At 36.5% G+C, this 24,815-nt stretch overlaps 1 long non-coding RNA gene across 1 annotated transcript in view; it reads left to right on the top strand.

Annotated features, from left to right (window-relative positions):
• LOC136380688 (uncharacterized) overlaps positions 1-24,815 on the top strand; it is a 56,757-nt gene that overhangs the window by 5,692 nt on the left and 26,250 nt on the right. The window contains exon 2 of the long non-coding RNA XR_010746979.1: positions 14,746-14,846. This is a non-coding gene — a long non-coding RNA (uncharacterized lncRNA). The remainder of the gene's footprint in view (positions 1-14,745; positions 14,847-24,815) is intronic.

The raw sequence follows: 24,815 nt of genomic DNA, 5'->3' as shown, positions 1-24,815 counted from the left end.
TTTCTTCCATAATGGTTGTATTAAGTTACATTCCCACCAATAGTGAACGAGTGTTTCTTTTTCTCCACAGCCTCTCCAACACTTGTTATTACCTGTCTTCTTGATAATAGCTAATCTAACAGGTGTGAGGTAGTATCTCGTAGGGTTTTTTTTTGGTTTTTGGTTTTTGGGTTTTTTTGTATTTTTTCCCCTAAGTTAGAAGCGGGGAGGCAGAGACACAGACTCCCACATGCACCCCATCAGGATCCACCCAGCGTGCCCACCAGGGAGCATTGCTCTGTTGCCGCAGGAGCCATTTTAGCGCCTTAGGCAGAGGGCATGGAGCCGTCCTCGTGGCCCAGGCCAACTTTGCTCCAATGAAGCCTTGATTGCGGGAGCCTGAGAGAGAGAGAGAGAAGGTAGAGGGGGAGGGGCGGAGAAGCATATGGGCACTTCTCCTGTGTGCCCTGAGCGGGAATCAAACCCGGGACTTCCACATCTGGGCCGACGTTCTACCGCTGAGCCAGCAGGCCAGGGCCTCATTGTAGTTTTAATTTGCATTTCTCTAATAGCTAGTGAAGATGAGCATTTTTTCATATATCTGTTGGTCATTTGTATTTATTCTTGGGAGAAGTATCTGTTCATGTCCTCTGCCCACTTTTTTAATTTTATTGTTTGTTTGTTGCTGATTTTTGTTAGTTCTTTATATTTATATATTTTGGATATTAACCCCTTATCTGAGCTGTTTTTTGCAAATGTCATCTACCATTTAGTTGGCTGTCTGTTTGTTTTGTTGTCAGTTTCTTTTGCTGTGCAGAAGCTTCTTAGTTTGATACAGTTCCATTCATTTATTTTTGCCTTTGCTTCCCTTGCCTTTGGGGTCAAATTCATAAAATGTTCTCTGTGGCCAAGGTCCATGAATTTAGTATCTGTGTTTTTTTCTATGTAATTTATTGTTTCAGATTTTATATTTAGGTCTTTGATCCATTTTGAACTAATTTTTTGTGCAAGGGGACAAACGGTAGTCAAGTTTTATTTTTTTGCATGTGGCTTTCCAATTTTCCCAGCACCATTTATTAAAGAGGCTTTCTTTACTCAATTGTGTGTTTTTGTCTGGCTCCTTTGTCAAAGGTGATTTGCCCATATATATGTGGTTTTCTTTTGGGATTTTGATTCTGATATATTGATCTATCTATTTTTCTGCCCATACCATGCTTTTTTGATTATTGTGGCTTTGTAGTATAATTTGAAGTCAGGTGTTATAATGCCTCTAACTTCATTTATTTTTCCTCAAGATTACTTTGGCTATTTGGGGTTTTTTGTGGTTCCATTTCTTTAAAAAATGACATTGGGTTTTGGTGAGAATTGCATTAATTTTGTATTTTGCTTTGGGTAATATGGTCATTTTAACTATATTTATTCTTCCTATCCAAGAACATGGGATATTTTTCTATTTCATTGTGTCTTTTTAAATTTTCTTTAGTAATGCTTTGTAGTTGTCAGTATAGAGATCCATTACATTCTTTATTATGTTTATTCCTAGGTATTTTATTTTTTTAGTTGCAACTGTAAAAGAGATTATTTTTTTAGTTTGTTTTCAGAAGTTTCATTGTTGGCGTATATGAAACCAATAGACTTTTGTATATTAATTTTGTATCCTGTGACCTTACTGTGTTGGTTTATTGTTCCTAGCATTCTTTTTATTGTTTCTATTGTCTGTTGTTTCTATAGTGTCTAATATTGTTTCTAATATTCTTTGGGGTTTTCTCTATACAAGATTATGTCAGACACTTTTTAATATGTGTATATTTATTTATAAATAGGAATGTACTACTTACTAATATATTTTTCACTTTAAGAAACATTAAAATGAAAATTATGACAAAAGAGTCTGACCAGGCTGTGGCGCAGTGGATAGAGCATCAGACTGAGACACTGAGGACCCAGATTCGAAACCCTGAGGTTGCCAGCTTGAGCATGGGCTCATCTGGTTTGAGCAAGGCTCACCAGCTTGAGCTCAAGGTTGTTGGCTTGAGCATAGAGTCACTTGGTGTCCTGTAACCCCCTGGTCAAGGCACATATAAGAAAGCAATCAATTAGCAACTAAGGTGCCGCAACGAAGAATTGATGTTTCTCATCTCTCTCCCTTCCTGCCTGTCTATCCCTATCTGTTTCTCTTTCTCTCTCTTTCTGTCTCTGTCACATACACATATACACACACAAAAAAAAGACAAAAGAAATATGAACAGTTCTAGTATTTTATTCTCCCATTCTACTTTGAAGACTACTGATTTGAACTCCCTAGACTTCTAATGGAAGGATGAAGGTAGTCCTTATTCCTTGTCAGAGAAAAACATTTTCTTTCCCACAACCCTGTCTGAATGCATGTGTGTGACTGTGTGTGTGTGTGAATCCACACATGCACAAGCACTCACCCAAGCAAGAAAATATGGGTGGGGGAGCATGCAGTAGCTATAATAGATGATTTCCTCAGAATAACTACTTTACTAATCTGCAGGTACTTCACAAATGGAGATTCATATTGGTAAACTACAGAGCTGAATGTTTCGGTACACATGCTTAATTTTGTGGGATGGCCTAGTCTCTAAAAATCACGCTATTTTCTCTAGAAGTAAACTACCTACCCAAGACAATGAGTTTGTTACATCAAGGAAAAATAATCCATCACAGTTCATTTACTCACCATAAAAAAAAAAAACACATTTTTTTCATGAGCTATGCTGTCTACCTATTCACAAATGTTCTTACAGCAATCATTCCACACTAAACATTCCCAGTGTCACAGTTTATAATGTAGCAAACAAAAGGATTATGACCTCTTTCAGCAGGCTTCCTGCTAGATGGAAGCAGGAATGGGAGATGGATTATATGGAGAGTAGGCCTTGTTTAAAAAATATTAATCTTTGGTAATTAGTAATTAAAGAAGGAAATAAAACCAATACATGAAAGTTAAATCAGCTTCTAAAAAAAAATCAATTTTGGAAGCTGATTGAGTCTGACAATTTATCTTCTAAGATAAAACAACTGAAAATATAAAAATAAATTTTCTAACAATTATTCAGTCAACCTCAAATAAAACAATCTGAATCAGAAGACTCTGAGGAGCTCTATAAACAATAAATTTATATGTTGTGTGCATGAGTGTTTATTTTTCAATGAATACAGTTAATAAAATTAATATTACTTCAGGTGCCAGGAAAAGAGAAGCAAAAAAAGTACTTGAATCCAGTTTACTGCTTATTTTACATATTTAAAAATATGTTTTGAATAAACCTCCCTTCTTTAATCTTAATGTTGTTTCTTTTCAAAATATATTTCCATGTATCACAAAGGCCCCATACTTATTCCACTCAGCTTTTACTTTTGTCTGTTTTGTAAGTGCATATTCTGAATTTGAGGGAAGATATCTAATTGAATCTGGTAATAACTGAATAATATATATTTTTAAGTAGTTAGCAATATGCTCATTAAAAATAGTCTCCTCAAAATGTGAAAATACAGGTGCTGAAAAAGATAAAACCACTAGCTGCTAAATTTGCAACTTAAAAAGGCAGATTCAAGATGTGTCAGATTTAACTAAGTCACTACTAGGCTACTAATTTTAGAAATAAAAGATAAAAGGCCATCAATCCACTTTACCCCCAGCAGTTTATTGAAAGTTGTGTGATTCTTATTGATTTGTGGGGGACAAAGTAGTTTACTCCCAGTAAGTCTGCTGTTTTGTGGGTTCTAAGTATCTGACTGTGAAATGAAACGGGCCTATTTGAGTGAGAAAAATGAGATCTAAAACTTCTATGCTCAATTCTAACACATAGCCACTGAAAGACTACAACTACTACTAACACCTGAACTCAAACATCTATAGACCAAACTTCTGGTAGAGTGCTTGAAAATTTGCATTACACATGAATTTGCTACTTTTCCTGTCTCCCCAGTTTTAGCCAAAGTTTCTTTTTTTGTTACTTGTTTCAATTTATACTATTAGCTGAGCTTTTCAGTTTTTATTTTGTCCTGGTGTGTCTAAAATTCAGAATCACATTGTAGTACGCAAAACTAAATGACACTTCTAATCATTCTTCTGGCAGCTGAGAATTATCTTTGTGGATCAATTGAATTGTTCAATTGTCAAAATTAGATGCATCTATGACTTGCTTAGTTAACTTTCATCTTGTTGGGAAGTCCCTGAAATCCTGACTAAAGTATTCATTAAAATTGTGGGCCAGAGTTCAATTTTGTTCCTTTTGACAAAATGAGCTCCATGTTCAAACAACAGATGTAATGTTGAAAGTTTGCATCCTTGGAGACAGTCTAGGAGACAGGTGGAAAAGTTGTAAACAAGCCTGTGAAGTGCTTTGGTGGACACAGATTTACTTTGAAGATTTCACTGAATCTTTTTAACTTGTAAGCCACTCATGGCACAAGAAAGCAAATTTACTGTGCAAACCTTAGCCAGATACCAGCTACAATGGAGGGAACTCAATAAATTTAGATGTGTGGTTCAGATAATTCTCTTGAAAGTTTAGATAATTGCCTAAAGCTTATTTCAATCTATGGAAAGACTTTACCCCCTCTCATCTTTTCTTCTTTTTTCATAATCCTTCCCACCCCACTCTGATCTTTTTGTCATTCTCCAGATCACCCTCCTTTAAACCTCCTTGTTTTATCCTGAATTCCCACCTGACTTTTGAAAAGACCTTCCTGTGCTGGCAAATTCCTGAAGTCAGAACGTAATGGGTTTCCTTGTTAGGCATCTCTAATGTATTCAATGTTTTCTAGAGTCAGATCTTTGGAAACTTTGTTAGTAGGTTTCTAGAAAAAAAAACATTTATAAAGAAAGATTCTAATAAAGAGGCACGAGTCAGAGTGCCTATCTTCCAAAATTTGTTATGAAAAAAAAATATATTGACTGGCTAAAGGAAACATTCACAACTACTGTAAATCAAAGACATTTTTGCCTTGCACTGTTTCAAATGTCAAATGAGTTACTGTGAATAATGTTTAGGATTCAGATTCAAATAATTTACATTTAAATACAATATTCCTCACATTTAACTTTCTGAAATATCTTATAATTTTGAGGGGTTGGGGGGACAAAAGTCTTTGATCTTTATGTTAAAAAACAGTCACTGAGCCCTTCCTTGGAATACAGCAGTAAGAGTCCAATCTGATAAAAAGAAGCACATTTTAATCAAACTCAGTAACTTTCTCTCGATAAAAGATGGTTAAACTTTCCTCCTGAAGAATTAGCAAAGTTCCTGGGGTTTGGATTCAGATAGTACATTGTGTTTGAATATCCTCAAACTACTTATCTTTAAACATGTAAGGGCAGTAATATTTGTTCACTCATTCATTTAGGAAAATACTGATGTAGGATCAATTATATGCAAATCAAACCCTCTCTCCATAGAACAGTTAAACTCCATAATGGGGATAAAGCATTTTCAGAAACAATTATAATGCAAAGTATAAAGTGCCACATATCCTAAGAGGAGCGAGATGAGAGCCTTGGGTACACAAAGAGGAAAAGATTACATCTAGTAAAGAAGACCTCTAAGAGGTCACTGAGCTGGATTTCAAATGAATGGGTAAGATTTAAATATCGGAATATCTAGGGAGAAAAAATGCTATAAATCAAGTAACCAGCTTGAACTGGCAAGTGCAATACAGGCTAAAAATAAAATAATTTAGGTTAATTTTGTTACTCAGAGTACCGGAAAGAAAGTAGTCAAAGATTGTATTAGGTTTGAATAAGTTGTGATGAGTCCCTGAGTTTTTGGCTTTGGAGAGCTTTAGTGTCAAGTGTGTGAACTGAATGAGTAGGTAGTATGGAACCATCAAAAGCTTCTGAGAGTTCAGTAATTTTCCACAAGTGGAGAAAAACAGGTTTTATTAACAAATAATTCTTGAAACAACTGGATGTCCGCATGCAAAAAGATGAAAATTAATTAAAACCTTTACCTCACGTCTTACACAAAAATTAGCTCATAGACCTACATGTAAAGGTCAAAGCTATGAAACTTCTAGAAGAAACAAGAGAAAACTGTTATATACCTACTTGAGGCAAATAATTCTTTGACTGGACACAAAATGTATAATAAATACCTAAATGAAAATATTAACAAGTTGGATTAACTAACAAGTTGGACATTATTAAAACTAAAAATTTATTATTTTTTTATTATAAATAAATTTTTATTTTAATGGGGTGACATCAATAAATCAGGGTACATATATTCAAAGAAAACATTTCGAGGTAATCTTGTCATTAAGTTCTGTTGCATACTCATCACCCAAAGAGAGATCGTCCTCCGTCACCCTCTATCCAGTTTTCTTTGTACCCCTCCACCTCCCCCTCCCCTAAAAATTTATTATTTAAAGTTAAAATCACCAGCACAAAAATGTACAGCCAAAGCATATTGGAAGAAACTATTTAGAAATCATTAATCCAATGAAGGACTTGTACCCAGAATAATAATAGGCTCTTACAACTTGATAATAAGACAAATGATACATTAAAAAAGGGGGCAGATTTGAATAGACATTTTACTAAAGAAGATACACTAATGGCTATCGCAAGAAAAGATGCTCAACCTCAGTAATCATTAGAGAAAATAAAATTAAAACCACAGTGCACTAGAATCTCACACCCATTAGAATGGCTATAATTAAGACTGTAACAGGCATTGGTAAAGATGGAAAGAAACAAACTCTCATACACTACTGTAGGAAATGCAAAATCACGCAGCCACTCTGGGAAACAGTCTGGCAGTTCTTCAAATGGTTAAATATATCATATGATCCATCAATTCTACTTCTAAGTATATATCCAAAAGAAATAACAACATGTGTCTACATAAAAACTTGTAAATATATTTTTACAGCAGGATTGTTCGTAACAGCCCCAAACTGGAAACAATCCAAACGTCTATCAATTTCTGAATAGATCAACAAAATACAGTATATCTATACAATGGGATATTATCAACTATTGATAAATTCTACCACATGACTAAATCTTAAAAATATCATGCTAAGAAGCCAGAATGAAATTCCACAAACTGTATGATTTTATTTATACAAACTATTCAGAAAAGGTAAATCTATAGAGATAGAATTATATTTGCCAAGGGCTGCAGGAAGAGAGTAAGGATTAAATACAAACACACGTAAAAGTTTTTTTAGGAATGCTAAGAAGGTTCTAAAGCTGGATTCAGTGATTGTTACACAACTTCATAAATTACCAAAAATTATCAGTTTGTATATTTAAAATAGGAGAATTTTATGGTATATAAATTATACTTTAATAAACTTATTTGGAAAAGTTTATGAGAGAAATAAATAGGCAAAACTGTGTTCTAGGAAATTAATCTGGAAGGGAATGTTTATAGCATTGGTGGGGTTGGGGGAAGCCAGGGGTTTAGAGAGCTATGGAGAAGGCTCTTACAACTGTCCACATAAGAGGAATGGAAATCTGAACTGGGAGAGCAGCAGAACAAGAAAGGAGAGATTAGATTAGAGGTGGGAAGACATCCCAAACAATTAGATGGGTAGGGTCTAAGAAGGAGAGTGGCCAAAGATAGCTCAACAGTTTTAAGACTTAATGATTTTGAATAATCTATTCATTGGGAGAGAAAAATGATACGTGTTCAATGTTATTTATGTTTTACAAGCACCCCTGGCTCCATGAAAAAACTTCTGGCTTACTAATAACTCAATTTTTTTTATATCTAGCCTGCTTCATATTTACTTTAAAATACCCATTTTTTTTAAATAAAACTTTCTTAGTTAGATATATACCAAATTATTACTCTTTGGGAAAAACAAAAGGTTAGAGTAAATGAATGGTGGTGGTAGAGAAGGGGACAGTCTCAATCATCTTTTAATGTCATTTATTTTTTAAAAACGTGCACTATTTTTATAGTAAAATTATTTTTATTTATTTTATATTTACCTACTTTTACATAGCAAGAAAAAGATAATGTAATATGCTAAGGGAACTCTTAAGTACATTTGCAATCTTTATTAATATTTACCTTTTTGTCTTCATTAGGGCAGAAATATTTCTTTTACAGAAAAGTTAAGTGAAACCAGCTTGTTCAAAACCAAAAAAAAAAAAAAAACAACAACAAAAAAACCCTGCTTGTTCATTCATAGAACTGTTTGTGAAGATGTTTTTGTCACTGTTCTTGAAAACTCATAGTGTCTTCTCAATGGGTCACATCCAAATCTAGTCCGCTCTGCTGCCCTAGTCACTTCTGTAGGCCTAAAATGCTCTATTTCTTTTCTTTTTTTTCTTTTTTTTCTATTTTTTCCCCCTTCATGATCTTACAGGCCAGGTTCTGACGTCATACACATGTGTGCTGGAGTCATGGATCTCTCACTTTGGGAAAAAGTATTCATTCTCAAAACCTCTCTTTCTCTCTTTGATCAATAGGTGATAACATTTATCCTGCTGAATTATGGTAAAGACTATAGATGATAGAAACATTAGGCTCATAAAAAATGCTTAATGAATATCAGCTGCTATATAGTTTCCTTTTGAACAAAAGAACAAAATCATAAAGAACATTACATTCTTTAATATTATGGTCAGATGATTTGCAGAGACAAAACTAAGGACCAAATTCCTGACAAGAGCAGAAGTCAATTTGGAGCTATTTCTTCTTCCTCTCCTATTTATATTTGTCTACACTCTGAATCTTGTTTAGGAAAAAAGTCCTGGTTAAAGTGACAATATCAGCATTGAATCGACCTCATCAGGGAGGAATGTGGTTTTGGGGTATATAACTCCTTGCAGAAAAATACATGCTTACAATTTAAAAAAAAAAAAAACTTTTTAATTTCAATGTTTCAGTCTAATAAATGCATTTTATGGCATTTATTGGTAAAGCTCCAATTATTGTGGAGCAAAGAAAAAACATGAACTTTGATGTCTCACCGACCTTGATTTCACTCCTGACTTTGACACTAGTGTTAGGATCTAGGGCAGGGGTCCCCAAACTACAGGCCCGCGGGCTACATGCGGCCCCCTGAGGCCATTTATCCGGCCCCCGCTGCACTTCCGGAAGGGGTACCTCTTTCATTGGTGGTCAGTGAGAGGAGCATAGTTTCCATTGAAATACTGGTCAGTTGGTTGATTTAAATTTACTTGTTCTTTATTTTAAATATTGTATTTGTTCCCGTTTTGTTTTTTTTTACTTTAAAATAAGGTCTGTGCAGTGTGCATAGGGATTTGTTCATAGTTTTTTTTTTATAGTCTGGCCCTCCAACGGTCTGAGGGACAGTGAACTGGCCCCCTGTGTAAAAAGTTTGGGGACCCCTGATCTAGGGCATGATACAGGCATCTCTACTCCTCTATTTTTTTACCTGTAAGATAGAAATAATAATGCCTATCTTTTAGGGTATTGACTTCATTGACTACATGAGATCATTTTATAAAAATCTGAACATAGGGCCTGACACTGAATCAAGAATACCATTTCTTCACTCGTCCTTGTTATTCTCCCCTTCCTTAAGTAATAGTAAAAAAAAAAAAAAGAGAGAGAGATATATAATGATAGCTAAAATATCCTAAATTTTTCAAAAACAATTTCAAATGTATTTTACATTATCCTTATAAATGAACATTCATATTTGTCATTTCTTATGGCTCTATCTTTGATTCTTAAAGCAGTCTTACAATATGAAGCGGTAAGATTTATTTCACTTGTTAAAATGATGCCTGCTTTTCTCTACTTTTATGCTTTCCAAATTACAAACAGAACACATGCTTGACATAGTGAAATAATGCAATTCAGAGATTCGTAAACATAACAGTAATTTTTGACACACTCCCTTGTTCCAATTATAGCCTCTTGTGGTAGCCAATGCTATGCATTCCTCTCTCCTTTCTTTTTTTTTCCCTTCTTTGTTTCCAAATGAGAGGAGGGAAAATAGACTCCCACAATGCACTCCAACCAGGATCCACCCCTGATGTCCTGTCCATCTAAGGCCATGCTTGCAACCGAGCTATTTTTAACACCTGAGGCATAGGCTCTACAGAGCCTTCCTCAGTGTCCAGGCAATGTGCTCAAATCAGTCGAGCCATGACTGTGGAAGGAGAGAGAGAGAGAGAGAGAGAGAGAGAGAGAGAGAAGAGAGAGTGGGCAGAGTCTGGAAGCAGATGGTTGCTTCTCTTGTGTGCCCTGACCGAAAATCGAACCCAGGACATCCACCCAAGGAGCTACCACCGAGCCAACAGGCCAGGTCCTCCTCTTTCCTTTCACACATAACCCACATATATGTCTTAGGGGGAAACTTTATTTGCTTATTTTTCTGGGGAGAGAATGGTTCAAAACACGTTATTCTATATCTTGCTTTCGTAAGCTTAATATATTATAAAATTATTTACAATCCTTGTTTAGCATATTGTTTAAGATGAAGACCAAAAAACATAATTTTCTTTCTATGCTTCCCTTTCAGTATTGCTCTTTGCTTTTGTTTGCTGCTTATATTTTATGCAAATTGTTTCTAGAGAGTCTTCTAGAGAAGAAAACTTTGGTTAATTTACTTTTGGAGAATGGGGTTGAGGACAAGGTACAGGAAAAAAAAATGTTGGTTTGTTTTTTTCAGCCACTTAGTAGAGCTAGAACTCTGGGCTAATTTCTCTGCATTAACTCCTTATTACATAACATAATTTTCTTTTTCTTTTTTTTTTTTTTTTTTTTTTTTTTTTTTTTGTATTTTTCTGAAGCTGGAAACGGGGAGAGACAGTCAGACAGACTCCTGCATGCGCCCGACCGGGATCCACCCGGCACATCCACCAGGGGGCGACGCTCTGCCCACCAGGGGGCAATGCTCTGCCCCCCCCCCCCCCCCCGGACGTCGCTCTGTTGCTACCAGAGACACTCTAGCGCCTGGGGCAGAGGCCAAGGAGCCATCCCCAGCACCCGGGCCATCTTTGCTCCAATGGAGCCTCGGCTGCGGGAGGGGAAGAGAGAGACAGAGAGGAAGGAGAGGGGGAGGGGGGAGAAGCAGATGGGCGCTTCTCCTGTGTGCCCTGGCCGTGAATCAAACCCTGGACTTCTGCACGCCAGGCCGACGCTCTACCACTAAGCCAACCAGCCAAGGCCTGTAACATAATTTTCTTTCTCTTGTCAACCTCCATTCTTGATCTATAGAATTTTTGAAGTGAAGGATAGCCTCATATCATCTTCTTACCTCAGTAAAACAAAGGAGGATATATAGAAACCTTTATAATAATCAGTTGAGGGTAATGGTTAAGAACTCTAATTTTTGAGATCAGAGTGAATTAGGTTTAAATTCTCCCTCTTTTATTTTCTACTAATATGTGATCTTAGCCTCTCTAAAACATTTTTATTACATAGTGCCTGACCAGTGGTGCAGCAGTGGGTAGAGCATCAACCTGGGATGCTGAAGTCCCAAATTTGAAACCACAAAGTTGCCAGCTTAAAAGCGGGCTAATCGGCTTGAGCACAGGCTCACCAGCTTGAGCGCAGGGTCACTGACTTGAGCGTGGGATCAGGGACATGATCCCATGGTCACTGGCTTGAGCAAGGCATCACTAGTTGGGCTGGGTGGAGTGCTCCACTCTCGGTAAAGGCACATGTGAGAATCAATCAATCAGTGAACAACTAAAGTGCCGCAACTATGAGCTGATGCTTCTTATCCCTCTCCCTTCTTGTCTGTCTCTCTCTGGCAAAAATAAATAAATAAACCAAAAAGAAAACAACAGCATCAAACTCATGTAATTATAAAGAGTAAATGGAAAATGAATATATATCACTGGGTTCAATAAGTGGTCAATTTAATAATGAAGATGAAAAGGAAAAAAGGGAGGCATTTTTTTTTTTTTTGTATTTTTCTGAAGCTGGAAACAGGGAGGCAGTCAGACAGACTCCCGCATGCGCCCCACCGGGATCCACCCGGCACGCCCACCAGGGGGCGATGCTCTGCCCATCTGGGGCGTCGCTCTGTCGTGACCAGAGCCACTCTAGGGTCTGGGGCAGAGGCCAAGGAGCCATCCCCAGCACCCGGGCCATCTTTGCTCCAATGGAGCCTCGGCTGCGGGAGGGGAAGAGAGAGAGAGAGAGAGAGAGGAAGGAGAGGGGGAGGGGTGGATAAGCAGATGGGCGCCTCTCCTGTGTGCCCTGGCCGGAATCGAACCCGGGACTTCCGCACGCCAGGCCGACGCTCTACCACTGAGCTAACCGGCCAGGGCCAAGGGAGGCATTTTAGATATAACAACTTGGGAAGTCAGAAGACCTTTGGGTGCTTCCTAAATCTTCGGCAATTAATGTTTTGCTGTTCTTAAATTTCTGTTACTCCTGAGAGGCCTAGTCAATTCCCTTCTTGTCTTAGGCATTCTCTGGACCTACTTTGCAAGATATGTTCAAATTCTTCTCTGCCTTTTTTCAAAAACTTGTTTTATCTTAAATATTACCTCCTGCCTTTAAATTTGAGGTCACAATTAATCTTTCCTAATAGTAAGTAGCCAAAACTCCACCTTTAATATCTAGCTGAGAGCTCAGACAATGCTAATTTTCCCATAGTTTAAGCCCAGAGCTTTACTGCAAGGTGTCAAAAAAAAAAAGACTACTGAGACAAGAACCATATTTCTGGTCAACTCAGATTCATTAAGAAATCTTGAAGAAAATGAAGCCAGCACAAAGAATTTATCATGCTACTAAGAGAGAAGAAAGAGCAATAAGTGAGATAAAAGATAAGTTGCTATTAATAGGAGGCTGTGTGATATGGAACAAATCACAAGTAAATTATCTGCATTCGGTTTCTTCAGTTGATGAGTGGGGTTGGTACTTAGGTACACAGTTGTTAGAATTAAACATCATTATTTACATAAAGTGGCTGGTATCTAATAGACAATCAATAAATATAGGTAATATTAAAGTATGTTTTTTTAGATAGTAGTATACATTTTATATTACATAACAGCCTTCCTGGGAAATTAGTCGGAAGATAAACACATGGTACGTCAAATGTACACCTTGATTTCTGTCTCCTGGGAACCGCAAGTTTGCTTGTTAGATGGAGTTTTTAAACTTCACTTGGAAAGAGAAAAAATCCTTTTAGTGCTTTAATGAAAACCTCAGAAACAAAATATGATTCTTGCAGTGAGAAGGCAAGCAGGGAGAGGGAAATCAAGAAGTTTAAAGCGAACAAAAGAAAACACTAAAAGTAGACCTAATCAGCATATGTGCTTTGGCAAAGACCAAAGAGATAGGGCTTCAGAGACTGCTGGGAAAGAAATAAAAGGATTTGGTGACAGCCTGGATAAGGAAGAAGAAAGAGATGCTGTGTGTTTAAAGGATATATGTGATAACAAAGTCCATAGTCATGACAGAAAGCTAAGCTGGTAGTGCCTTCTTTACAACGGAAATAAATTGATCTAAATAAAGTGACTATTCAATGCATCTTACTACTGCTCAAGAAAAGGAGGGCACACATTTTAAGTGATATTGAGGAAAAGAGGAAAATGTATTATTTGCTTGTCATCAGTGAAGAAAAAGTACAGCAAAGTATTCAGATTTTGGCTCATTCTAGTAGTTATATACAGTTTGATTAGAATAACAGATTAATTAGTCTAATCTCCACACTATGCTAACTGAAACTATTTCTTTACAAGTACAGGGGGTCCTCAAGATATGACAGTCTTGACACATGACATATCAAATTTATGATGCTCACTCCCATAAAAGCTTTAAAAAATTGAAACGTGAGTCTTTCGGCTTACATTGTTAGAGTCATACTAATTTTCACACTCATTTTTTTTGTCATTTCTTCTGTTACTACAATACAATGTACAGTACAGTATATTTATGTCCATTTCATTTTTCTGTGGCTTAGTCATGCTTTTATGTTCTAGATTTTGATTGTACGATTGTGTTAGGATAGGTAAGTGACTTAGACTAGGGTGTTTTTTGCCTTACAAGAAAAATTCGGGTTACATCACTGTCACAGGAATGGAACTGGATTGTAACCTGAGGACCCCCTGTATTACTTTTTTAGTTCTTCAGCAATTGCTATTACTTTTTTTGGAGAAGCTAGGAATGTGGGAGGAATTTTGTGGCAAATGAAAGCAGAGATTGACCTCTAGAATTTCATTAGTCTGCCTGACCAGGCGGTGATGCAGTGGATAGAGCGTCGGACTGGGATGCAGAGGACCCGGGTTCGAGACCCCGAGCTCGCCAGCTTAAGCGCGGGCTCATTTGTTTGAGCAAAGCTCATCAGCTTGGACCCAAGGTCGCTGGCTTGAGCAAGGGGTTACTTGGTCTGCTGTAGCCCCATGGTCAAGGCACATATGAGAAAGCAATCAATGAACAACTAAGGTGTCGCAATGAAAAACTGATGATTGATGCTTCTCATCTCTCTCCATTCCTGTCTGTCTGTCCCTATCTATCCCTCTCTCTGACTCTCTCTCTGTCTCTGTAAAATAAATAAATAAATAAATAAAAATTTTTAAAAAAAGAAATTAAAAAAAAGAATTTCATTAGTCTTTCATCTGCATTGTTTTATTTTTTAAGATACTGTATAATCTCAATTCAGCTATGGATTAAGTCAATGTACAACAGAAGAATAAAAAAGTATGGTCAGTATGAATTTACTTGCTTTAAATAACCAAGAAACCTGAAAACTTTTTGATTTATTTTCTTAAATAATAGTGGGTTTATAGATGGTTAAGACACCAGTAAGATATTGCTTACTGAATTTTTTTTTCTATCTAAATAGAAAAAGCGTCTCAAAGGAAAAAGCACCATGTTTGCTTAGACAGCAGCAGAGTAATCCTGGATTGAATCTCAGATTTATTCAGTCTCCAGTCTTTATGAAAGGTAATATAAAAATCATTTAAATCCCACTATTTACCACTCTACAAACATTTTAAAAATTAGTCAATTGTTTTGTTTGTATAATGGCAACTATTTGATTTTACTACCTAACCTCCCACCACCACACACATACACTTATTTATTAATTGTTTTGGATTTCACTGACATGTTGACTGGCAATCAGAACCTTACTATGTCATTCAAAAGAATGCAACACTGTACCTATTGACTGGCAAGTTATTTGACTTAACTTTATTTGTGTTTTCTCATCTTGATTAGACTTATCCTTATCTCTCTACAAGACTGTTTAGAAAAAGAAAGAAAGAAAGAAAAAGAATTAGATAAAATGTGTAAGCTCTAAAGAACCACTTGAAAGTCCTGGATGATGTCATTATTCCTGGCCTTGATGGGATAAAAATATTATCTTAATCCACTAACGACTAATTATTGGTAAATAAATGTCTAATATATTGCTAGTCTCCTTTGTTAAGTAAAAAAGAAAAAAGAAGGCATGCTAAGAGATTAGCAGGACAGGGATCAAACCCAGAAATGTAGGGCACTAAATGCTCGTAAAGGTTATCAAGAGCATACCAAAGATTAAAAACAGAAGAGTTTAACTCCTTAATCAGGTATAGAGTAGTTTTCTGGAAAAATATAAATGAACAGAAGGAAGCACAATTAGTGTTCACAGCCCTTTCCTATAAAAGCCCATGATAAATCCTGGCCTTATATGGGATTTACCAATGCTCTTTTATGTTTTAATCAAAACTACATTCCTTATTCTTATCACTTCATTTTTTTCTTGGTGTGATCTGCCGCAAGAGAAGACCTTCTCTTTTTCAGCCTTCTCCTGCAGTTAAAACCCAATATTAAAGGATTCATTGGCCTTGTTCCTGGCTTTCAGTGGGTAATTCCATCTATTTTTCTTAGGAGGTAAATATGAAGATAGGAAGGAGTGAAGACTGTGAAACAGATGCCCATACATGGACTAGGGCAAATGTTACCTAAAGACAGAAAATTTACACCCTATTTGTGGTAGAAAGTGAATTGTACCTCCCTTATCTCTCTATGAAAAGATTTTTTTTTAATTTTTTTTTTTTTTATTTTTAGAGAGGAGAGAGAGAAGGGGGGAGGAGCTGGAAGCATCAACTCCCATATGTGCCTTGACCAGGCAAGCCCAGGGTTTTGAACCGGCGACCTCAGTATTTCCAGGTCGACACTTTATCCACTGCGCCACCACAGGTCAGGTGAAAAGATTTTTTTTACCTTAGTTAACATGAAAGGTGTGTGTGTGTGTGTGTGTGTGTGTGTGTGTGTGTGTGTGTAACAAGATTTTAGGGTTTAGAGATATTCTGCATAATGTCCCCAGATCAGGAAGTTAATCAGTCCCATCTTTTCCTTCCCATCATGAAATGCCCAAACTTCCTCTCATGTGACCTTCTTTATCTGTGACATCTCCTGAGATAATGCAGACATTAGGTTGGTGGCCTTTGGCAAATTCTAGACCAGGGGTCCCCAAACTTTTTACACAGAGGGCCAGTTCACTGTCCCTCAGACCGTTGGAGGGCCGGACTATATAAAAAAAACTATGAACAAATCCCTATGCACACTGCACATATCTTATTTTAAAGTAAAAAAACAAAACAGGAACAAATACAATATTTAAAATAAAGAACAAGTAAGTTTAAATCAACTAACTGACCAGTATTTCAATGAGAACTATGCTCCTCTCACTGACCACCAATGAAAGAGGTGCCCCTTCCGGAAGTGCGGCGGGGGCCGGATAAATGGCTTCAGAGGGCCGCATGTGGCCCGCAGGCCATAGTTTGGGGACCCCTGTTCTAGACTTCTCCCAGGGACAGGATCTGCTAAGTAAAAATGAATGTGTTACTACTTGTCTCCTTAGGACTTGTCTTGAGGCATTTCTTTTTCTTTTCCCAGCTTTATTGAGATATAATTGAATAAAATCATAGAAGTTTAAGAGGTATAATTGATATATGAATATATTGTGAAATTATTATCACAATAAAGTTAATTAACATATATATCACCTCACATAATTATCATTGTGTGTATATGAGAGAGAACATTTAAGTTCTACTTTCTTAGCAAATTTCAAGCATAAAATATGGTATTGTTAACTATAACCACCATGTTATACATTACATCCCCAGAACTTTTTATTTGTCTGTTTACTTATTTATTTGTTTGTTTATTTATTTATACTTGATTTTAGAAATAGGAAAAGAGAAAGAGAGAGAAACATCCATCTATTCTCGTATGCACCTTGACTGGGGATCAAACCCGCCACCTCTGCTTCTGGGGTGATGCTCTAACCAACTGAGCTATCCAGCTAACTGAATGTGCCCTTTAACCAACTTTTCCCCATTCCCCCGGCCCCTCTGTCCCTGTCAACCACCATTCTGATCTCTGTTTCTATTAGTTTCATTTTTTTAGATTCCACATATAAGTGAGATCATATAGTATTTGTCTTTCTCAAACTTATTTCACTTAACATAATGCCCTCAAGATTTAGCCCATGTTGTCTCAAATAGTAGGATTTCCTTTTTTTTTTTTTTCTTTTTCTGAAGCTGGAAACAGGGAGAGACAGCCAGACAGACTCCCGCATGCGCCCGACCGGAATCCACCTGGCATGCCCACCAGGGGCGATGCTCTGCCCCTCTGGGGTGTCGCTCTGCCGCGACCAGAGCCACTCTAGCGCCTGGGGCAGAGGCCAAGGAGCCATCCCCAGCACCCGGGCCATCTTTGCTCCAATGGAGCCTCGGCTGCGGGAGGGGAAGAGAGAGACAGAGAGGAAGGGGGGGGGGTGGAGAAGCAAATGGGTGCCTCTCCTATGTGCCCTGGCCGGGAATCGAACCCAGGTCCCCCACACGCCAGGCCGACGCTCTACCGCTGAGCCAACCGGCCAGGGCCTCCTTCTTTTCTATAGCTGAATAATATTCCATTTTATACCTATACCACAACTTTTTTAACTTATTCATTGATGGAAATTTAGGTTGTGTTCATGTCTTGGATACTAAGAATAATGCTGAGCCCTGGCCGAGGGCTCAGTGGATAGAATGTCAGCCTGGCTTATGGATGACTTGGGTTTGATTTCTGTTCAGGACACACAGGAGAAGTGATCATCTGCTTCTCTCCCCTCCCCTCTCTCTCTCTCCCTTTCCATTTCCTGAAACCAGTGACTCAGTTGGTTTGAACATGGCCTTAGGCATTGAAGATAGCTCGGTTGGTCCCAAGTGCATCAGCCTCAGGCACTAAAAGTAGCTCGGTTGATTCAAACATTGGCTCCAAGATGGGGTTGCTGGGTGTCTCCTGTTCAGGATACATGCATGAGTTTGCCTCACAGTTTCCCCTTTTTTCACCTAAAAAAATAAATAAAGAGAATGCTGAAATAAAAAGGGGAATGAAGATCTCTCTTTGAGATAATGCTTTTATTTCCTTCATATATTTACCTAGAAGTAGGATTACTGGATCATATGATTGTTCTATTTTTCAGTTTGAGGAACCTCTGTACTGTTTTCCAGAGTGGCATTGCCAGCCAATTTACTTTGGTGCCAACAATGAACATTTGATCCCCTTTCTCCATATCTTCAGCAACATTTGTTTCTCTCTTTCTTCTGTATTTTATATATTGGCCACACTAACAGGTGTAAAATGATATCTTATTGTGGTTTTGATGTGCATTTCCCTGATAATTAGTGATGTTGAGAACCTTTTCATGTTGTCCATTTGTATGTTCTCACTGAAAAATATCCATGCTGTTTTCTCTAAATCTATGTATTCTGATTGACCAATATCACCCTGTTAAATTTAATTGTCTAAACTAAAAAATTAAAAAGTATATCTATGCAACTCTTTTGTCTGCTATTAATTTTTTGTTTTATGAGTTCATTATACATTTTTAATATTAACTTCTCATCAGATATATGATTGCAGATAATTTTTCTTACTCCTTAGGTTGATTTTTTATGTTGTTCATGGCTTCTTTTATTGTACAGTAGCTCACTTGTTTGTTTTTACTTTTATTGCTTGTGTGACACTTAAATGGCTGGGCAATATGACTGATACAAAGCAAGCAGAAAATATAGTATAGTAATTTTTCCTGATTACTTTTGCTCACTCCCATTTTTGTATTCAACAATCTGATTGGCTTTTCAAATCATTCACACTATTTTTCAGGTTCTCACTAAGAAAAAAATGTGTACTGTTTTAAATAAAATAATAAATTTTAGAAATCTGTAACCTCATTGAAAAAAGTTAAAAAAGAAATTAAATATTGACTTAAATAAGATCATGTTAAAAAAAATAAGATTATGTTGGTTGAGTAAACAAGAATGAATTACCACAAAAAGTTTGAACCTTCCTTTTTACTCTCCCTGCCTAATTTACCTCTTTTACTGTGGCTGTTGCAATGGCTCTTCAACTAGTCTCCTTTCTTTTGTATCATCTTTCGAATCTAAGCTGGCTGCTGAAAGTCATCTTTTAAAAAATGTGGATTTAATCCTGTCATTACCCAACTGTCCCTTAAAAATTTCTGTGACTACTAATTTCCTTCAGGATGAAATTCAACCTCCTAACCCTGGCATACAAAGCTCTTGGCCTGGGCAGATGGCCAGCCTCATTGCACAACAGCCTCATTTCTCCATGTTTTCCCCAACCTCTGACAACTTCTAAACTATTTTGCAGTGCCCCTTTCCATTTCTCTGACACACTAGTCGCTCTCTGATCTCTGGGACTATTCAGTGATTTCCTTCTGTCTTCTTTATTAAATCCTTCAGAATTCATCACCTCTCCTTCACAGTCTTGCCTGATACCATCTTTCTCAATCTCAGATTGAATTAGATCATTGCCCTTAAATCTCTCATAGCATCTACTGATTTGAATCTTGTTTTGTAAGAAATCATGTTACTTCTTCTAACATGAGATCATCTCGAGGACAAGAATGACAGTTTTTTTATCTTTAGGCATTATGCAAAATAGATATTTGCTGAATGGCATAATTAGGGCAGTATCTTAAAAATGATAACTACATTTTATAAAGTACTTATTAAATGCCAGGAACTATGTGTGAATTTTTAAATTCTGTCCTCTCAAAAATTCTCAAAGGAGTTTACTATTATTATCCTCATTTTAATAAAGGAAGAAATTTAAAAATAAGAAAGAGGCAAGAGTAGAATTCTGTTTTGTTGTGCCAGACTGTCGTCTCTAAAAAAGGTTGCTAATTAGAATACATTGTATACGCTGTAATGAATTATTTCCAGAAATATATTACAATCCAAACTTTTCTCAACCATTGTGAATAACCAGTATTGAATGCATCTCATACAAAGAGCTTAGTCCTTATCCTGATCATAGAAGGCCAGTAGGAAAGAGAGTGGGTCGAATAGCAGGTTACAGAATTTTACTCAGAAATTGAAGATGAAAGTGTTTAGGACCAAATGGGAAGGAAGAATTACTAGTTAAATACCTCAATTGGAAGTTTCCTAGTTCTTTTAAGGATCATCACCATTGTAAATTTAAGAGCTCTTCTTCTCTTTTTCTTCCATTTTATTACCAAGTTGCCTTTTTTATTTATTGACTATCTAGGGCTTGAAATGTTGACAGGAAGTCCCATGGAAGTATAATGATTTTTGAATCGGTTTTGCTGGTACTCGGTTAAAGAAATATGGTCCCTCCTGAGCACCTTGCCATTTTCTCTGTTAACATCAATTCTGAGCCAGAAATAGCACACAGGTCACACTTTCCAATGAGAGCATCCCCTTTCACTGCCCTATTTCATACTTGCATAATACAGGATGTGTCAATGATCAAACAGTCATGGACATCACTGTCTGTTTCCCTAAGTTCCATCAACCAACATGGAATAGGTTACACAACCAAAACATTTACACTGTTATTTGTGTCTCACTATATTTAGTTTTGGATCACAAATTTTAGTACATCAGCTCTCCTGTATTTATAAGAAGAAAACAAGAAAATATTCAAGCAGGTTAGCATTTTTTCTGACAGTTGGCAAGCTTTGGGTACTTATTTCCTGCTCTAATTTTTTCAGCTACTTTTAAATTTGTTTGTTACTGTGGTAGGTTCTTAATAACAGACATTTCCTTGGTTATTTGTGCAGAAAAACCTCTAAGACTGCACAGTGTAGTCATTCTCAGCATGGTAGTATGTGGCCTACTTATTGGTAGAGGACAAATTTTCAAGTGATGAATTTTCTAGTCTTCAGTAAACTCAAAGTCAGTAATTATTAAACTTCTGCCATTTCTGAAGTATGCATTTTATTTAATTATAAATTTTAATTCATATATCATTTAATATAAGTAATTAAATAGTTACCATTCTTTTTTAATAAAAAGGTACAGGTGAAATTTATTTTAATAAAATATCATTTCAATAATTATTAAAATCAATTATAAAAAAACATGTAATCAATGTAAAAGACTCTTAGGTATTTTACATTCTTTTTGTTGTTGTTATTGTATCAAGTCTTGGAAATCTAGTATGTATTTTATCTCTAAACCACATCTTAATTCAGACAATAATTTTTTTTATCTATATATAGAGTTTATAAAATTTAGTTGGAAGTAGCCAAGTTGTTACTATTTATTTTTGTGCTAGCTCTGGATTGATCTCTTTATATACTTTGTTGCATTTTAGTCTCACAATAAACCTTCAAGGTGAGTATGTCTTACCTTCCTCCCCATTTTATAAGCAAGCCTATGATTCCGTCAAGTTAAGATACTTGCTTGAGGTCACATAATAAATAGATTGAGATTAATCCTGCCCTAAAGCTTATGTTCTTCACATTAAAGAAACAATAAAGAGAGAGCAGTTATGTGAACAAAGTGTTATGTTGGCTCAAGTGGTTAGAGATCCTTTTGACATGGGGAATTAATCAGGATTTACTGGAGATGGATATTTGTAAAATATCTTAAGGATACAGAAATGATTTGAAGCATACTTTAGAGAGTCATGCAAAGAGCCAGAGCAAAGGCATAGATGAGAAATGCTCAAATTATTCTTGAAGACAGTGAGTGGTCAGATTAGTAGTAGTACTAAAATAGTAAGGTAGAGACTATAAACAGATAGTTAGGACTGGAGTATTAAATTGAAGCCATGTCATCCTGCTTCATGAAGATTGAATCAGTAGTGAAGTAAGATGCATCAAGTAGGAAGAGACTAGAAATAGTTTTAATAGATTAGAAGGATTTTTGCCATAAAACCCCATCCTGAAGTGTAATGAAACACTCTTGTTTTCCTTTACTCACCATTCACTGAATATTCTTTTTATTTTTCTTTTTTTTCCAAGTGAGAGAAGGGGATTTAAAGAGACAGACTCTCACTTGCGCCCCAACCTGATCCACTGGGCAACACCATCTGGGGCCATGCTCACAATTGAGTTACTTTTAGCCCTGAGGTGGAGGCTCCACTGAGCCATCATCAGTGCCCCCGGTTAATGCACTCAAACCAATCGAGCCATGGCTCCAGGAAGGAAAAGAGAGTGAGAGAGAGACAGGGGAGGGGAAGGGGTGGAAAAGCAGATGAAGCAGATGTGTGCCCTGACCAGAATCGAACCCTGGACATCCACATGCTGGGCCAACATGCTACTACTGAGCCAACTGGCCAGAGCAAATATTCTATACTGCAAATTTATGTGGGATTTTTCCATACCAACAAGTCTATAACATCAGTTGTGTATTCTATGATCAATTTATTTCTGATACTAGCTGGAATTAGCTTCAGGTTCCACAAACTAAAAGCTCAGTTCCACAAGACTCCCCTTGACACCTCACTTCAGACACCAATTGCAAAACCGGGTTGTTAACCATGTATGTGATTGACTGACTATAAAGGAAACATTTCCACAACACCCTCCTTGGGTTAGGTTAATTTGCTAGAGCAGCTCATAGAACTCAGGAAAACAACGTACACACTAGATTACCAGTTTATTACAAAAGATATTAAAGAGTAAAAGACAAACAGTCAGACGAAGAGATACATAACGTAAGGTCCAGAAGGATCACAGGCACAGGAGCTTCTGTCTCTGTAGAGTTGGGTGTGCCACTCTCTGACCACGTGGATATGTTCTTGTTCGCCAACCAAGAAGCTCTCCAAACTCTGGAGAGATATGAAGGCCTAGATGTAATCCACATGGAATGAGCAGTAGAGATGTGTATGAGGGATTTTTTTAAATTAAAAAATATAATTATTTAGCACTTGAGTAGGGGGCAGGATGATAGTAGTAATAACAGAAAGAAGCACTTTAAAGTGGTGAGCTCTGGACATCCTGAATTCATAGAATGGGTAAGTGGTTTAACCACAGCCATATAGGTGGTTAGGTCTCCTGACACATACTCCTGTGATGAGCACCATTCTCTTCTTACCAATTCTTGACACTGTCCTTTAAAGGAAGAATTATAAGCCCTGGCCAACTGGCTCAGTGTATAGTGTCGGCCTGGTGTGTGATGTCTTGGGTTCAATTTCCGGGTCAGGTCATCCAGGAGAAGCAGCTATCTGATTCTCCACCTGTCTTCCTCCCTCTTCTCACTCTCTCTCTTCCCCTCCCATAAGAGGTGGGGAAAAGGGGAAAATCCAAATACTGTATTTTTCACTCCATAAGACGTACCTGACCATAAGACGCACCTAGAGTTTTAAGAAGGAAAATAAAGAAAAAATATTGTGAACCAAATGGTGTGTTAAAATATTTAATAAAATATGCCACAATAATATTTCAACAATGTAAACTCAATAGCAGAATTAACAACCATTAGCACTGTTATTAGCAAATGAGAAGAGACTTTAATGTTCAAATACTCTTCTAGTTGTACGGGAACCCGTAGCAGCTAAAAAAAAAAAATGAACATTTGCTCCATAAAATGCACGGGCATTTTCCCCTCCACTTTTGGGGAAAAAAAGTTCATCTTATGGACTGAAAAATACAGTAAATAAACTGAGAAGACCCCACCTGTAATATCTCTATCTATATATATCTATAGATAGATATATCTATACAGATATAGATATATCATGAAAGTCATGTTGGGAATGAGACTATTCACTTTAGTTGCTTAAAATTCACTTTACAATACCCACTCAATAATCTAGATTTTATTTCAGTGTACTTGGGATTGAGCTGTTAATAATATCTAAATGTCATATAAATCTAAATAACTATGGATTTAAGTTTGGGTGTGGTAAGACTATAAATATATATAATTACATTTTTCTTATATGTGTATATTTATTCTATACTGTTCACATGAATATTTTTAAAATACCCTTTCACCACTATAACATGAAAAATTTTCTACTTGCTTTCATACTGAGTTTTCAAATGATTCAGTGCTTCTTTTCAATTTAATTTTACAAGCCAAGAGAAACACAAGTAGTCAGAATTTGTTTTACATTATAAAGTAACAGTGTGTTTCTAAGTTATAAAAAGGAGTTAGCAAATTATCTAATTAATGCATATGGCATGGAGAATTTTTCACAAATGTAGTGGAAAGTGAGAAAAAATACTTGTCTAAATTTTATTGTATTAAGCACTATTTGCTCTGTCATTCTCAATAAGAAGTGAATATTTTGGTTAAAACACCATTACTAATAAGCAACTTGTTTGCTTTCATCTTCATGACAAGAAGACTATCCCATTTTGAAAAGAGAAAATTCCTAGGTGTGATTTAAGATTCCATATTTTTATTTTAGAGTAGAAATATGATTTTTTTTCCTCATTCTTCTAGAGATCAGGATTTGGGAACACAAAAAAATCCACTTTATTTTTTTCTGAGACCTTCAGTCTCCTTTAAACAGAATATGGTCAATTCCTAGTTGTGGAATAACCGCAAGACAATTAGAAGTTAAATTGTTGAGCAGCCCGCATCTAATTAAAGTCTCTCCGTTTTAACTATTTTATTTTTAGCATCTGAAGCAGTTTGTAGCTTTTCTAGGCTA

This window comes from Saccopteryx leptura, chromosome 9 (assembly GCF_036850995.1).
Source record: "Saccopteryx leptura isolate mSacLep1 chromosome 9, mSacLep1_pri_phased_curated, whole genome shotgun sequence".
Lineage (NCBI taxonomy): Eukaryota > Metazoa > Chordata > Mammalia > Chiroptera > Emballonuridae > Saccopteryx > Saccopteryx leptura.
Note: the sequence above shows the minus strand (reverse complement) of the source record. Positions and strands in the feature narration are given on the sequence as shown.